This window comes from Mus caroli, unplaced genomic scaffold (assembly GCF_978045245.1).
Source record: "Mus caroli unplaced genomic scaffold, Mus_caroli_1 scaffold_20, whole genome shotgun sequence".
In the NCBI taxonomy this organism is placed as follows: Eukaryota; Metazoa; Chordata; class Mammalia; order Rodentia; family Muridae; genus Mus; species Mus caroli.
The window spans coordinates 44,037,665-44,053,922 of record NW_028227275.1 but is presented as its reverse complement, the minus strand read 5'-3'; the positions used below and the strand labels follow the sequence as shown (position 1 = coordinate 44,053,922).

Below are 16,258 nucleotides of genomic sequence, written 5' to 3'. Positions count from 1 at the left end.
AGAATAATATCAGCAGCAGTTTTCAGATGCTTTGTACCTCTCCTAAATGCTCCATCCAATGTGGTAAACCTTACAAGACATCACCCTAGGCCCATAAAGCAAAATCACAGCCGTTCACTGTTTTGATAGCCCAGTCTCCTGGCTACCAGCCCTTTGACAGAGATATTTTGGGTTTTATATTTTGACTCATTTACTGGCTACTGGCTACTTAATTTTACATTCCCACCAGCAGTGACAAAGACTTCTCTTTCCCCACATTGTTTCCAGCATTTGCTGTCATTTGTTTCCTGGATAAAATCTATTCTGACTGAGGTGATATCTCAAAGCAGATTTAGTTAGCACTTCCCTTGGCTAAGGATGTCTAATGGGTTTTCAAATGTTTACTGGAAATTTGTATCTTTCCGTTTGCAAACTATCTCTTCAGTTCATGAGTCCATCTATTGATTAGATGACATTAGTTTTATTTTAATGTTTGCTTTCTACAGTTCTTTATATATCAAAAATATTAATTTATGTCTAATGAGTATTTGACAAATATTCTTTCTACAATCTGCAGACTGTCTCTTCTTCTGGTCATGTTTATTTGATTTACTTCGCTGAGATTTTTGATTTCATGTAATCCCATATATCAATTCTTAGGCTTATTTCCAACGTTACTGGAATTTATTTTAGGAAATCCTTGCCCATATCCAGATCCCAAAACGTTTTTCTTCCACGGCTTCAAAGTTTCAGGTCTTAATCTTAAAGTCTTTTCTCAATTTTGGGTTGATATACAGAATGAGAGATATAGATCTAATTTTATTTTTCAACATGTAGAGTGGTTTTACTCTTGTAAATATTTTTGGTGGCTTTGTAAAAAAAACAAAACAAAAAACAAAAAACAAAACCAGGCAGCTGTGGAACTGTAGAGATGGCACAGCTGTCAATTATTTGCCTTTTAAGCACAAGGACCAATTGCATCCATAGAACCCACGTCTGATACAAAGTGGGCATGGTGGTATGCACATTACGAGACAGGCTAATGAGGCTCCAGGCTTCAGAACATCGAGAAAACCCTGTCTCAGAAGATAAGACCCAAAACCATGGGTGGCCACATCAATTCAAAATGAAGCAAAGACCTTAAATAAGACCTGAAACTTGGAAGCTGCTAAAGGAAAAGATTTTGAGGTAAGAGTGTGGGCAAGGGCTTCCTAAAGGGATCTCCAGTAGGGCAGGAAATAAAGCTAAGAATATTGTGATTTGTCCTCTGAAGTCATGTTCACACATGCCCATGCTTATCTACATACATGGGTGCTCCAGCACACAAACATGTACAGATCTGTGCATGCACACACACAAACACACAATTGGGTGGCTGTACTGTTTGATGTGTGTATGTGTGTGTGTGTGTGTGTGTGGTGTGTGTATGTGTGTTTCCTTATCTAGTTTTGGTATTAGTATAATAATGGTTTTATAAAATGAGTCCGGTAGTGTTCTTTCCTTTTATATTTTGAGGGATGTTTTGTTCTTGAGGCAAGGTCTCACTGTGTAGCCTTGACTGTCCCTGGACCCACACAGTGCTGGGAGTACAAGTGTGCACTACCACACCTGCCTCTTCATTGTCTTAAAGTTTTACGTCACAAAAATCTCAGTGCTCACAGATTCTGAAAGCCAGATACAGTTGGCATTGGGCTTAGCAAATAGCTGTGGAGTGATGTTCTACAAACATATTTGCATCAGCATGACAGCCAGCTACGTCATTCTTATTCACCTTCTGGGATAGGAAAAAACATAGGAGAATCTGTCTGTAGTGGAATAATATAAATCCAAGTTTATAACCAATCAGTTTTCAATAGTTTGAGACCATATGTGAAGAGAGAACGGCTCTTGTGTACCTGAAAATGAAAAGGAAAGTAAGAAAATGTCCTTACACACACACTCTCTAAAGCAGACCTCTTACAAGGATGACACCAACATCCATGCCAAACCGGACAGGAAAAAGCTATGAGGCCTAAACCCTAAACAAAAACTTGACGAAACCTGGGTCTGGGAGAAGTGATCTTCCCCAGGGAAGAGCTCACCAATTGGTTGTCCAGTACCAAACGATCAGCTCTGAAAATACATGTACCAATAACGTTATATGGGATGTGCATATTGTACTTAGGAGTGTGTGTGTGTGTCATAACAATTTGAAGAAAGAAACCATGAATTTGAGTATGAGTAGGGAGTAGTATACAGAAGGCTTAAAGGGAGGAAAAGGAAGAGAGATATATTATAACCATATTATAATCTATAAATTAGGAGAAGTCCCCAGAACAGCATGCAGTGGCGCACCCTGTAACCCCAGCCTTTGGGAGACCAAAGCAGGAAGATTGTGAGCTATATAGTGAGATCTTGTCTCAAAAAAAACCCCAACCAACCAAACAAACAAAAAAACCCCACCACCAACAACAACAAAAACCCCACTACAAACAAACTGATTTTGCCTAGCTTATCTTGGAGACAATGATTTGTTTCTTTCCTTTAGGGTTTAGGAAGTTATTTTCATAATTTACCACGTGGTCACAGTATGTCAAGAACTTCCTGTTGGTTGTTACAGTCGTTTCTGTGGGCAGGCATTAGTGTGTCTCATTTCAGACAAAGAAGCCAAGGTTCAGGGCTGTATCAATGCACTGCTGGGGTCACATCTCAAATACTATTTCTGTTCCTAAAGCCCGCAACCTCTTCACAGCAGGTACTGGATCCCACCTGTTCCTGCATCTTTAGCTTGTTCTTTTACATTTCAATTTCATTATGGTTTAGGGTTGAAATGATTTTCCCTGTTCTTCGCCCAAGTTTTCAAGCAGCTAATCTCATTGTTATTTGAACTGTTCCAATTAAATTTAAAAATACCTGTCCCTTCCTGGCCCTGAAGCCTTAAAATAGATCTGGTGTCTCCTAACACTCATGTGTTTGAGTCGCCTTCCTTTCCTCTTTCTGTGTTTGCGTTATTCCATCACTTCCCACCTCCTCCACCCCACCAGGGTTATTTTTACCAAAATTAATTAACACAGGAGGTCTCCTAAGTATGGTTTCTTGTTAAATGATCTTTTTTTTTTTTTTTTACCGGTTGTTACATGGGCATAGGAAAGAAACGATTCTGACACCATGACTGCACATATTTGTTTAAGGTGCACTCATTTGTTCCTGATGTGACCGCAGACTGAATATATTACAGTTAGGAAGCCAGGTAGCATAAATGAAGATTGCGTCTAAGGTAGAAATCAGCCATCCTTTTACCTAGTCTGGTTTTCTTCCACGTTTATAAAAGATGTCCATTTTATGACAATGCGACATGTACGGGGAGCCTCACAAAGCCCTCCCCCTAGCTCAGTGGCTCCCCATCCTCCCGGTGTTGCGATCCTTTAATACAGTCCTTCATGTGGTGGTGACCCTCAACCATAAAACTATTTCATTGCTACTTCAAAACTGTAATCTTCCACTGTTGTGAATTGGAATGTAAGCATCCGATCTGCAACCCCTGAGGGGGGTTGCCATCCACAGACTGAGAACCACTGCCCTAGATCAAGGGTTACAAGCGATTAATAATGGCTGTGGAGGGAAAATCTCTTCTTCAGGGAGAAGCCCCAACAGGTTACCCAAGCCCAAGCAGTCAGCCTTAAACAAATATACATAGGGGCAATACTAAATCGATGTAGCAGGTTGTGTTTATATAGACTTATGTACACACACACAATATACAACATACACTATATATATATAATGTAAATATGCAATAATTTAAAAATAAAAGGTCATTACTTATATGAATTTAAGGGGATTTGGAGGGATCCAGGGGAGAGAGAGGGATATAAACGATGCAAATACAATACTTGTGTATGAAATTTAATTTAAAAAGTTATATTTCCCCCCAATGGAAAAGATTTGAGGGTTGTATGAATTGTTTATTTCATTTCTTCTTAATTGACACAGAGTAACTCAAAGGGCTTTTTCATAAACTGGATGCATTCCAACAGCAACAATAAGAGACCACTTTGGGAAATTAAAATGAGCTTGGCAAATAAGCCCAGGCTTAGAGTAATAGAGAGCAGGGAGGAATGGTGGGATTGGGGTAATAAATTCCAATTAAGGAAATTCTGTTGTTTATATGATTTGAATTTTGTTTTTTCACATAAATTGTTCCTTTTCCCAAAGGAAAGGTTTGAGCTAATAGGCCCTTTCCTGTCAGCAGAGAGAGCTCCAAGTGATTTGCTTGGGTTCCTCTTCTTTATCTAAAGCCGCGTGTGGCTGTCTACCAATAATTTACATAATCAAAACCTGAACTTAGCTTTCCCTAGGGGAGTAGCCTTGCACAGCTATAACAGTTTGTCTATGTTGCTCCTTTTTTAAAGGTTGACAAGAACTTGGATAAACAATTCTCAAAGTCTGAGACTTCTTAAGGCCTATAGCAAGTGACTGATTGTCCATCTGAGAACTGCTGTGTTTAGAGATCTTACATTGGCTGTGACCTCTAAAAACATTAACTATTTTTGTCAAAAATATTGTAATTAATAAACTGAAGTCCACCCCTGCAGGAACCTCTACATAGGAAATCCACCCCTGCAGGGACCATTCCATAGCATAGCTGAGAAACTATGGCTGTCCTGCTTCTGTTTGTAGAGGCTGGTGATTGTTCAACAGGCCTCCATTTTGATGCCATGAGGGGAGTGATGAAGGATTTGTATGTTAAAAGGTAGCTTGTGGAGGCTCGTTTTGACAGTGTTCTGAATGAATGCAGAAGCAATGTGAGCTACCGTTAGCTGGAGCAGTATACCAGGTACAATTGTTATGGGCAGACTTTATTTATTATAGACTTACCTGAGAGTGGGCAACTCACAGAGAAAAGATGGCTGAGCTGTTTAAGGTTCCTTACATCCAGGGAGGGAAAGATATCAGCCGAAGAAGCTGGGGAACATCAGAGAGAAGGCTGTTGGTGAGACGAATGATCTGGAATTTATATTTCCTTGTTTATATGTTGGGGTTGGCTTGTTTGTTTCAGAGAGGAGTGATTAGTGGCACAAAGAATGAGCAAGAAGAAAAGAGTAGGTGCCTACCAATTTCAGGCAGTGAGTTCAATATAGGTGAGACTTTATGAACTTGGTTGATCGAGTTTTCTCCATCAGCTTGGTGTGTTTGAGCTGCCATCCTAGATACTGGGGATGCAGAGGGAATATAACAGTGAAGGTATGAGCTGGGCACATGCCTTTAATCCCAGCACTTGGGAAGCAGAGGCAGACAGATTTCTGAGTTCAAGGCCAGCCTGGTCTACAAAGTGAGTTCCAGGACAGCCAGGGCTATAGAGAAACCCTGTCTCGAAAAACCAAAACCAACCAACCAAACAAACCAGTGAAGGTTTGTCTGCTTCATTCTCCTCAGGGGCAGGTATGGTGCTAGTGACAGTGGTGGTAGAAGAAGATGACAAAGGATCTAGAATGAAAACAAACTTGTCTTGGATAGTGATGTCATATGTGCAGTAGAGTAGGGTAGGAGAACTCTTTCTGATGGAACAGGTGGTCCGTTGAAGAAGGCTTGTCTTCTGGTCTCAAAAAAGTGGTGTATGGCAAGAAAATCTAGGTGTAGGATGTTAGAGAAATGGCAAATCTCAGGGCAAGATTGACACACTCAAGACCAAGCAGGTAGCACACAGTTGTAATCCTATCATTTGAATGAAATGGAAGCAAGAGGTTTGGGAGTTCAAGGTCATCCTTGACTAGGACCAACCTGACTCACAAGACCTTTGTCCTGACCCCAGAACAGGAAAACAAAGATTTGTCCAGTCAAGTAAGGATTGGTATAGGATGAAATGATGGGGACATGTAGCAACCACATTTGTGACTAAAAACATTGTTCCAAAGAACAAGGTAAGTAGAGCCATTGTCCATGAGAATTAACTAACTGTTTCCAAAGCATAACTTGACAAAAAGAAATGGAATACTAATCGGTTTAACTGTAGCATCTAAGAACCTACCTGTTGTTTTAAATACAAGAGAGTTGAGCATTAAGTTCGAAAGACAAACTCTGAGGAGGAAGAAAATTGACGCCTTCTTGTTCAGTGGCCATTAGTAATATATCCTTGCCACAAAGCACAGAGCCCTGCACTGGCATCAGTCTCATATAGAAGGGCTTTGCCTGTGGAGAGAACATATGGAATCCTTTGAGAGCTTCAGCTCTTCTGCTTGAAGCCAATTTGTAAACACCAAGAAGGATACCACATAGACATTGCTGTGTTCATGCCGGCATTTGGATTTTCTAAAATAAAGATAGATTTTTAAAGTCCATCTAGGCCAACTTATTTGTTTTATATGTTTTATAGACAGCAAATCTGAAACCCAGAAATACTTGTGTTTGGCTAAGTTCAGCAGGCTTTGATTGATGCAGATTGATGCAGAGCCATGATTCTGCTTTCAAGCTCTTGATCCAAGGATCTTTTCACTAAAAAAGGCTATGCCTACTACATTTGACTTCACAGACTCCACCAATGGAGGGAGGGAGAGAGGGATGGATGGATGGATGGATGGATGGATGGATGGATGGATGGATGGTTTACTCATTTATTATGCAAGAAAGATCAAGTATTGGGCAGTCAGTCATTGGACAGTAGACCTGCTTAGGTGGAGATCCAGACTGTAAAGCGCCTGTTTCTGTGTTCCCCACATCATTGTATTTTCTTAGCTGTGAGTACTTCAGTATTCAGCAATGTTTAACATGTCCTTTGTTACCATTGTTACCAGGTTCTATTCTAGATCTGGGGGATATAACACTAGTGAGTGAAACAGACAAAAGAATCCCCCCACACAGTGAGTTTCCATTTTAAAAGAGGAAGAAGGGATCCACTAGGAACCTGACAAAGCATGGTTCAATCCCCCAAGCGATGACCTCCCTTGAGCACTGCCCTTGAGCGCTCTCCTACCCTCAAGGGCTTCTTTGCTTGTCCCTCTGGTCATCCAGAATCTACCCAGCATGTCTGTAATCTTCGGGAAACACCAAATATAAATTGTGCATCTATGTCTTTGCTTCAAATCCTTGACTTAGGTCTCATTGCCTCTGAGGAAAACCAAAATTCACCCCCATTCTCCTCAAACTTTGTATCATGCGGTCCTGCTGCACGCAACCTCATCTCGTTCCTCTGCTCCTGCACCAACCTTTGGCGGTCCTGGGTTCTTCACGCAAGCTTATTCTTTTCTCCAGTTTACTTTGAGGTCAGAATATGACAAAGCTAATTATCTCCCTTTATACAGGAATGCATGAAATGTAACCTTATCAATGCCCCAGAGTTCCCACTCTGACCTCCCTTCTGCTTTGTGTTCTTTCTCATCACAGAGTTTCTTCTGGCTGGCACTTGTCAGCCTTAGAAATCCTCTTTAAACGGATTTATTGACTTACTATTTCAGTTCACTAACCGGCAACTCCTTAAAAGCCACAGAATGGTCTGTCTTGTGGAAGACTAAGCCTGAAAACAGTGTCCAACATGCAGGAGTTTATCACGTGCTCCATGAGACAATTGGTGACTGACTTCACTAATGAATGATGAATTGTCCTTCCCTTGATAGCGTATCATTGTCAAAAAACATAAAATATGGAGACTGGTATGTCACTTCTAGAAGTCTAGAAGCCTACTCTACACTGGGATTCTTGCCTTTGCCAGTACTTCTCCAACAGTGTGGTGTTGTCAATCCATAGCCTGTGGTACCTCATTTAATTTCCTTTCTTTTCCCAATGCTTAAGTCTTGTATCCTTTTTACACAGAGAAATCTTCCTGATTCCTCTTCTCATTCACCACAATGTGGCAGAAACAAGGATGGTAGCTAGGTGACATACAAGTTCTTGCCTGGGGCTAGCGAGGTATGAAACCCCAACTGCTCATTATGTTTGTCCCATCACAGTCTACTGGAAGAGTCAGGTGTGTAGAAAGCCAACCTACACTTCATGTGCATGATGTATGTTTCGTCTAGGGAGAGACTAGAGACGAGTCACAACACTCAAGTGCAGTGTGCATACTCGCAAAGAAACAACTATGCTTTGCTTATACCTCACTCGGACTGTATTCATCCCATGCTTCCCTCTCTTAGAGGTCGCGTGGGATGCAGGCACTGTTCTGAGTCCTTGTTCTAGTTGGCCTCCTATTACTGTGATGGATGCCATGACCCAGAGCCACTCAAAGCCAGAAGGGTTTATTTCTGCTTTCAAGTTAGAGCTTATGAAGAAGGAAAGTCAGGGCAAGAACTCAAGGCAGGAACCTGAAGGCAGGAGCTAAAGCAGGGGCTTGCTTCTCTTGGCTTGTTCTGCCTGAATTCTTATACAACATAGGCTCACCTACCCAGGGGTGACACCACCCACAGTGTCTTGGGCCCTCCCATGTCAATTATTAATCAAGAAAATGTCCTGCAGACTTTCCTAAGGGCTAATCTGATAGAGGCTTTTCTCAATTGAGGTTCCCTCTTCCCAGGTGATCGAACTTGTGTCAAATTGACAAAAACTTGTCTGGCACAATCCTCTTCAAGTAACTTTCATAAACTTCACTGGACTCTGTCACTGATGCTCATGGGTTAAGAAATCAAAACCAAGTATCTTTCTAAGCATCTCATGGCCAGTGAACAAGCCATGTAACCTTGGCACTTGTACCAGGCTCCTTGTCATAAATGTTTGAAGACTCCAGATGACAAATGATTTAACATCAGACTAGAAGAGAAAAGGGAAGCTTATTGGTTGGAAATAGAGAGGGAAATTACATACTAGGAAGAAAGAGCATGGTTGTGTGTCTGGATATGTCTCAGAGGCAGCAAGCAGTCAGTAGGGCTAGAGCAGAAGATCCAACTGAGAGTGATGGTAGCCATTCTATCAGTGAAAACATACAAATCAAAGTTAAAAAAATTGGTCAGCTCTGGGGTAGCTTATATACACTTAAAGGCCCTCACCTTGTGTGTGTGTGTCTGTGTGTGTGTGTTTATGTATGTGTGCCCATGTGAGTGCATTTAGAGGCCAGAGGTAGATGTCTTTCTCCACCCCTCTGCACCTTAGTTTGAGGCAATGTCTCTTTGCCAACTCAGGGCCCACTGCTATAGCTGTATTGGCTGGCCAGTCTTTCTGCTTCCCCATCTCAAGCCTTAGGGTTACTGGAGTCCACTGCTATGCTCAGCTTTCCTTAGGTACTGGGGTTCAACATTACACTCTCATACTTCCACAACAAAGACTTTCCTAACAGCTATCACCTCATCCCTAATCAGACAAACTTTTAAAACAGAAACTATCAAAATGAATCCCAAATGTTAGGGGCATACAGACTGTTAAGAGAAGTTGATGGAGATATTGGAAGCTTCTGATTAATGTTCTCAAGTAAAAAGATTTTAATTTTTTGGCAAAAGGAAATGCACATGTTTGTCAGTATTTCTTAAGATCTTAGTTTTCAATGGAAATTCAGAGCCACCTAGTGACCAAAAAGTATTTAAAATATAAAACAGGAAAAGAAAAAGATTGCAGTAAAGAGAAAAGCAATTGCATAATCCTGGTCTTTGGTGCCCAGAGATAAAGATATATAAGTGCAGGTCTACAAGGTGAGACCTACTACACGTTAAGGAGAATATGCCTCTCGTTCCTTTGGTGGTTAGAGAGCCCTACACATAAATTTGAGATTATATGTATAGTGAAGCTTTAATACAGATGACATGTACCAAATGGCACATGTGGGCCTAACACAACTACTATAAGCAAACTTTCCTCACAGATACAAGTCGCTTTCCTTGTAGTCTGCTACTGTGAAGAAGGCTACGTGTTTGCTTTGTGTCTTGAGAATAGGAACAATGGGACAGAAGCTGTACTGAAGATAAATCTCAGGCTGGTAGACAGGAAGGCACAAGGGAGTCCTAAAATTCCAGATGAGACTCCTGGTTTCTGTCTAATTTTGAACAGGAAAATCCATACAGTTCTACTCAGTTTGGTTTATGTACCTGCTGCAAAATTCTGCCGAGTCTTGATAGGTTTCTTGCAGGGCGTGGGTGCAGCAAGTTTCAAGTGAGTTGATGGAGCCCAGGGCTTTTAGCTTGGTTGCAGTAAAGTCCTTCATCTAGAAGGACACACTAGGAGATGAAGGGGGACAGATGAAATGTGGCCATGCTGTAGAACACCGTGTTGATTAAATGTATTAAAGATAGACTCAGAGACACCAAAATGTGCCGGTAACTCACTCAGAGACAAAATGTACCGGTAACTCACTAAGGAAAGAAAGTCCAGTTGTTCCTGAATTCATTTGGCTGAGAGCAAGGCCAAGATGCATCCCTCACTCCTCTCCCCATATCTTCTATCTGTAGTGTGTGCTTTCTGGCTTGTCTGTAGTCTCTATGCATTTGATGTGCCTCTCTTGCCAATGTCTTATCCTTGCGCCTGCCTGATGCATAACTAACTGTAAGTCCAACTGTTCCCAACAAAGGGCTTTTGCTTTGTATTTACTGAACACCAAAGAAAGCATCACATGGCAGGGGAGGTATGGGGAACACAGTACAGAAATCTTTAACAGAGTTTTGCAAGGGATTGAGGTCTGTGCTCCAGCTAATCCCTACTGACCTTTGGGCTCTCAGTGCTATAAGCAGATGCTCATCAAATGATATCCATATGTTGCTTTCAGGAGTTATGGCAGGTATTTGCTGTATAAAGTATTTTTATGGTATTTGTTACATATGGTTGTTTTTTCAAGCTGTTTGCTGTTTTCAGCAAACAAATGTCATAGCACACACACACACATATGTATTGTTCTCTGAGTCAGGGGCATGGAAAGGTACATAATTTAAGATTAGATCTACATATTATTTTAGGTTATAAAAGCTAATTACATGAGAAATCCGAAACGAGTATGGTTGAGTGTTACATTGTTATCTTAAAATCAGTTTAAACAAACAGGCTGAGTATACTGAAGGACAGCAGTGTAAAGTCTTAAATGACCTCGAGGTATTTTATTAATTGGCTTTGTGATCCAGTAGAAGTTCAAGTCTCTTGGAATTTAAAAGATATTTCTATAATAATGTATTGCCACAGTATGAGAAAACTGAGTCCAAAGTACCTGTCTGCTGGGACCTGCCCTGGCCTTTAGAATGGATGGTATAAGACAGGACACAGTCAGACCAAGGTCAAATTCTGATGATCTCTAGCCTTGTAGCTCTCTCTTACTATTTTGTGTTAACAAGCACTGGTTTCTTACTATTCTGTGGCTAAATGTTGCTGGTTTCTGGTAATAAACTCCTGCTGGCAGCAGCAGAGGATTAAGATGGAGGAAAAAAAGACCTAATTGCTAGAGCTGTTTTCTCTCTGGCTCAGGGACCTCTCCCTGGCCAGCCAAGAGGCTTGGGACTTGTTAGCTCTTCTTGAACCAGAGAGAAAAGAAAGGAAAAGAAAGAAAATCATTTGCACAGACAACACACACACACACACACACACACACACACTGATCAGGCTCAATCACCTGGCTCATCAACTCCACAAGTGTTCATGCATACTTACATACATATACATACACTTACACATGTATGTATATACATACATATATACATACATATAGGCAAACAGACGCATACATATATACATTTGGTAAATGGGGCTGTGAGCCCCAAATGCCATACTTTATTTCTTCTCTCTGGCCTTCTTATAGTGTCTTAGACAAAAAAAAAATCTTTAGAAAATTATCTCATAGATAAAATGTTACAAAAGGGGAGTTACAGAAGAATGTCAATAATAAGTTCAAAGCAGTGTTTCATTCTATAAGCTCTTTATAAGTTCGAAGCAACAGTTTCACGTGGGCTCACTTTTTCATAGTGCACACCTGTGGCTTCATCCTTGGACCTGACCTAGAATGAATGTTTTTTCCTTGATAACAAATCTGCCCCAAGCCTATCTCCCTTTTTAGTGTAATTGTGAAATCTCATTGTATTTATTATCATGTAGCCTTTACTTACTATTATGAGGAGTGGGCACATTCTTTTATGGATTCTAACTTTATTACATTTTTCTGGCAAAATAACTAAAACCATCTCCTAAAACGTTCTTCCTAAGATTATTTGGATCAAATAAGGGATTTTATAAAATCATTATTTCCTCTAAACAGCATTAATACATGAAAGTCCATTTTCATGTTGATGTGCAGGAAATATACTCAATAGGGTGGGCTGATGTCCAGGAGTCATTAGGCGACGTGATAGTGTCAGGAAAGGCATATTAGCAGCAAAAAGCAATCCTGGGATGACATCTCTAAGGACTCTGCATTCTCAGAGCTCACCTATAGCAGACCATGCATTAACAGTGGGCTATCTCCAGAAAATTTACACACACACACACGCATACACACTTCTTGGGAATTACAAGCCTAGACTTAGTGTGGACGCCTGACACTATAAACAATCTCAAGCCCTATGTAGGTATGTATATATGTATATGTAGTTTCTGATTTATAATATATGAGTCAGCCTTTCATTACTGTGACAAATACCTGAGATAAACAACTTCAAGGATACCAAGATGGTGGTGTGTACTTGTAATTCCAGCACTTGGGATGTGGAGGCAGGAGGATAAGAGGTTCATGGGAATACTCAGCTACATAGCGAGCTCAAGACTGGCTTGGGCTCTCAGAAATAGAAAAATAAATAAACTAAAACAACTTACAGAGAGGAAATGCTTTCTTTTGACTCCAAATTTCAGAGTTTCTGGCAATAGTTTCTTGGCCTTCCTGCTCTGCATGGTAGCAGCTCAGAACATCATGGAAGAGTGTTTGCAGGGGAGACGTCATGGTATTCAACACACACACACACACACACACAGACACACAGAGAGAGAGAGAGAGAGAGAAAGAGAGAGAGAGAGAGAGAGAGAGAGCACAAGCGAGCAGGGGGCTGGGATTCTAATGTCCCCTTCAAAGATGTGATCCTAATGACCTTCTCTTCCCCTAGCTCCTGACCCCTAACACTCTATTACCTCCTAGCAGCAGCACAAGGTGAAGAGAGTCCTTTTTTTTTGATTTTTAATATTTTTATTACATATTTTCCTCAGTTACATTTCCAATGCTATCCCAAAAGTCCCCCATAGCGCCCCCCACTTCCCTACCCACCCATTCCCATTCTTTTGGCCCTGGCATTCCCCTATATTGGGGCATATAAAGTTTGCAAGTCCAATGGGCCTCTCTTTCCAGTGATGGCCGACTAGGCCATCTTTCGATACATATGCAGCTAGAGACAAGAGCTCCGGGGTTCTGGTTAGTACATCATGTTGTTCCAACAATAGGGTTGCAGATCCCTTTAGCTCCTTGGTTACTTTCTCTAGCTTCTCCATTGGGAGCCCTGTGATACATCCAATAGCTGACTGTGAACATCCACTCCTGTGTTTGCTAGGCCCCGGCATCGTCGTCTCACAAGAGATAGCTATATTTGGGTCCTTTCAGCAAAATCTTGCTAGTGTATGCAATGGTGTCAGCGTTTAGAAGCTGCTTATGGGATGGATCCCTGGATATGGCAGTCTCTAAATGGTCCATCCTTTCATCACAGCTACGAACTTTGTCTCTGTAACTCCTTCCCTGGGTGTTTTGTTCCCAATTCTAAGAAGGTGCACAGTGGTCTTCATTGTTCTTGAGTTTCATGCGTTTAGCACATTGTATCTTATATCTTGGGTATCCTAAGTTTTGGGCTAATATCCACTTATCAGTGAATACATATTGTGTGAGTTCTTTTGTGATTGTGTTACTTCACTCAAGATGATGCCCTCCAGGTCCATCCATTTGGCTAGGAATTTCATAAATTCATTCTTTTTAATAGCTGAGTAGTACTCCATTGTGTAAATGTACCATAATTTCTGTATCCATTCCTCTGTTGAGGGACATCTGGGTTCTTTCCAGCTTCTGGCTATTATAAATAGGGCTGCTATGAACATAGTGGAGCATGTGTCCTTTTTACCGGTTGGGACATCTTCTGGATATATGCCCAGGAGAGGTATTGCTGGATCCTCCGGTAGTACTATGTCCAATTTTCTGAGGAACCGCCAGACTGATTTCCAGAGTGGTTGTACAAGCTTGCAATCCCACCAACAATGGAGGAGTGTTCCTCTTTCTCCACATCCTCGCCAGCATCTGCTGTCACCTGAATTTTTGATCTTAGCCATTCTGACTGGTGTGAGGTGGAATCTCAGGGTTGTTTTGATTTGCATTTCCCTGATGATTAAGGATGTTGAACATTTTTTCAGGTGCTTCTCTGCCATTCGGTATTCCTCAGGTGAGAATTCTTTGTTCAGTTCTGAGCCCCATTTTTTAATGGGGTTATTTGACTTTCTGGAGTCCACCTTCTTGAGTTCTTTATATATATTGGATATTAGTCCCTTATCTGATTTAGGATAGGTGAAGATCCTTTCCCAATCTGTTGGTGGTTTTTTTGTCTTATTGATGGTGTCTTTAGCCTTGCAGAAGCTTTGCAGTTTCATGAGGTCCCACTTGTCAATTCTCGAACTTACAGCACAAGCCATTACTGTTCTATTCAGGAATTTTTCCCCTGTGCCCATATCTTCAAGGCTTTTCCCCACTTTCTCCTCTATAAGTTTCAGTGTCTCTGGTTTTATGTGAAGTTCCTTGATCCACTTAGACTTGACCTTAGTACAAGGAGATAGGAATGGATCGTTTCGCATTCTTCTACATGTTAACAACCAGTTGTGCCAGCACCATTTGTTGAAAATGCTGTCTTTCTTCCACTGGATGTTTTTAGCTCCCTTGTCGAAGATCAAGTGACCATAGGTGTGTGGGTTCATTTCTGGGTCTTCAATTCTATTCCATTGGTCTATTTGTCTGTCACTATACCAGTACCATGCAGTTTTTATCACAATTGCTCTGTAGTAGAGCTTTAGGTCCGGCATGGTGATTCCACCAGAGGTTCTTTTATCCTTGAGAAGAGTTTTTGCTATCCTAGGTTTTTTGTTATTCCAGTTGAATTTGCAGATTGCACTTTCTAATTCGTTGAAGAATTGATTTGGAATTTTGATGGGGATTGCATTGAATCTGTAGATTGCTTTTGGCAAGATAGCCATTTTTACAATGTTGATCCTGCCAATCCATGAGCATGGGAGATCTTTCCATCTTCCGAGATCTTCTATAATTTCTTTCTTCAGAGACTTGAAGTTTTTATCATACAGATCTTTCACTTCCTTAGTTAGAGTCACGCCAAGATATTTTATATTATTTGTGACTATTGAGAAGGGTGTTGTTTCTCTAATCTCTTTCTCAGCCTGTTTATTCTTTGTGTAGAGAAAGGCCATTGATTTGTTTGAGTTAATTTTATATCCAGCTACTTCACCGAAGCTGTTTATCAGGCTTAGGAGTTCTCTGGTGGAATTTTTAGGGTCACTTATATATACTATCATATCATCTGCAAAAAGTGATATTTTGACTTCATCTTTTCCAATTTGTATCCCTTTGATCTCCTTTTGTTGTCGAATTGCTCTGGCTAGGACTTCAAGTACAATGTTGAATAGGTATGGAGAAAGTGGACAGCCTTGTCTAGTCCCTGATTTTAGAGGGATTGCTTCAAGCTTCTGACCATTTACTTTGATGTTGGCTACTGGTTTGCTGTAGATTGCTTTTATCATGTTTAGGTATGGGCCTTGAATTCCTGATCTTTCCAAGACTTTTATCATGAATGGGTGTTGGATCTTGTCAAATGCTTTTTCCGCATCTAACGAGATGACCATGTGGTTTTTGTCTTTGAGTTTGTTTATATACTGGATTACGTTGATGGATTTCCGTATATTGAACCATCCCTGCATCCCTGGGATGAAACCTACTTGGTCAGGATGGATGATTGTTTTGATGTGTTCTTGGATTCGGTTAGCAAGAACTTTATTGAGGATTTTTGCATCAATATTCATAAGGGATATTGGTCTGAAGTTTTCTATCTTTGTTGGGTCTTTTTGTGGTTTAGGTATCAGAGTAATTGTGGCTTCATAGAATGAGTTGGGTAGAGTACCTTCTGTTTCTATTTTGTGGAATAGTTTGTGAAGAACTGGGATTAGATCTTCTTTGAAGGTCTGATAGAACTCTGCACTAAACCCATCTGGTCCTGGGCTTTTTTTAGTTGGGAGACTATTAATGACTGCTTCTATTTCTTTGGGGGATATAGGGCTGTTTAGATCATTAACCTGATCTTGATTCAACTTTGGTACCTGGTATCTGTCTAGGAACTTCTCCATTTCATCCAGGTTCTCCAGTTTTGTTGAGTATAGCCTTTGGTAG

The 16,258-nt window shown here is 40.8% G+C and overlaps 1 protein-coding gene across 1 annotated transcript in view; it reads left to right on the top strand.

Moving 5' to 3' along the window:
- The window catches only part of Prune2 (prune homolog 2 with BCH domain), a 267,188-nt gene that overhangs the window by 100,578 nt on the left and 150,352 nt on the right, over nt 1–16,258 (top strand). The gene's annotated exons all lie outside the window — the stretch shown is intronic.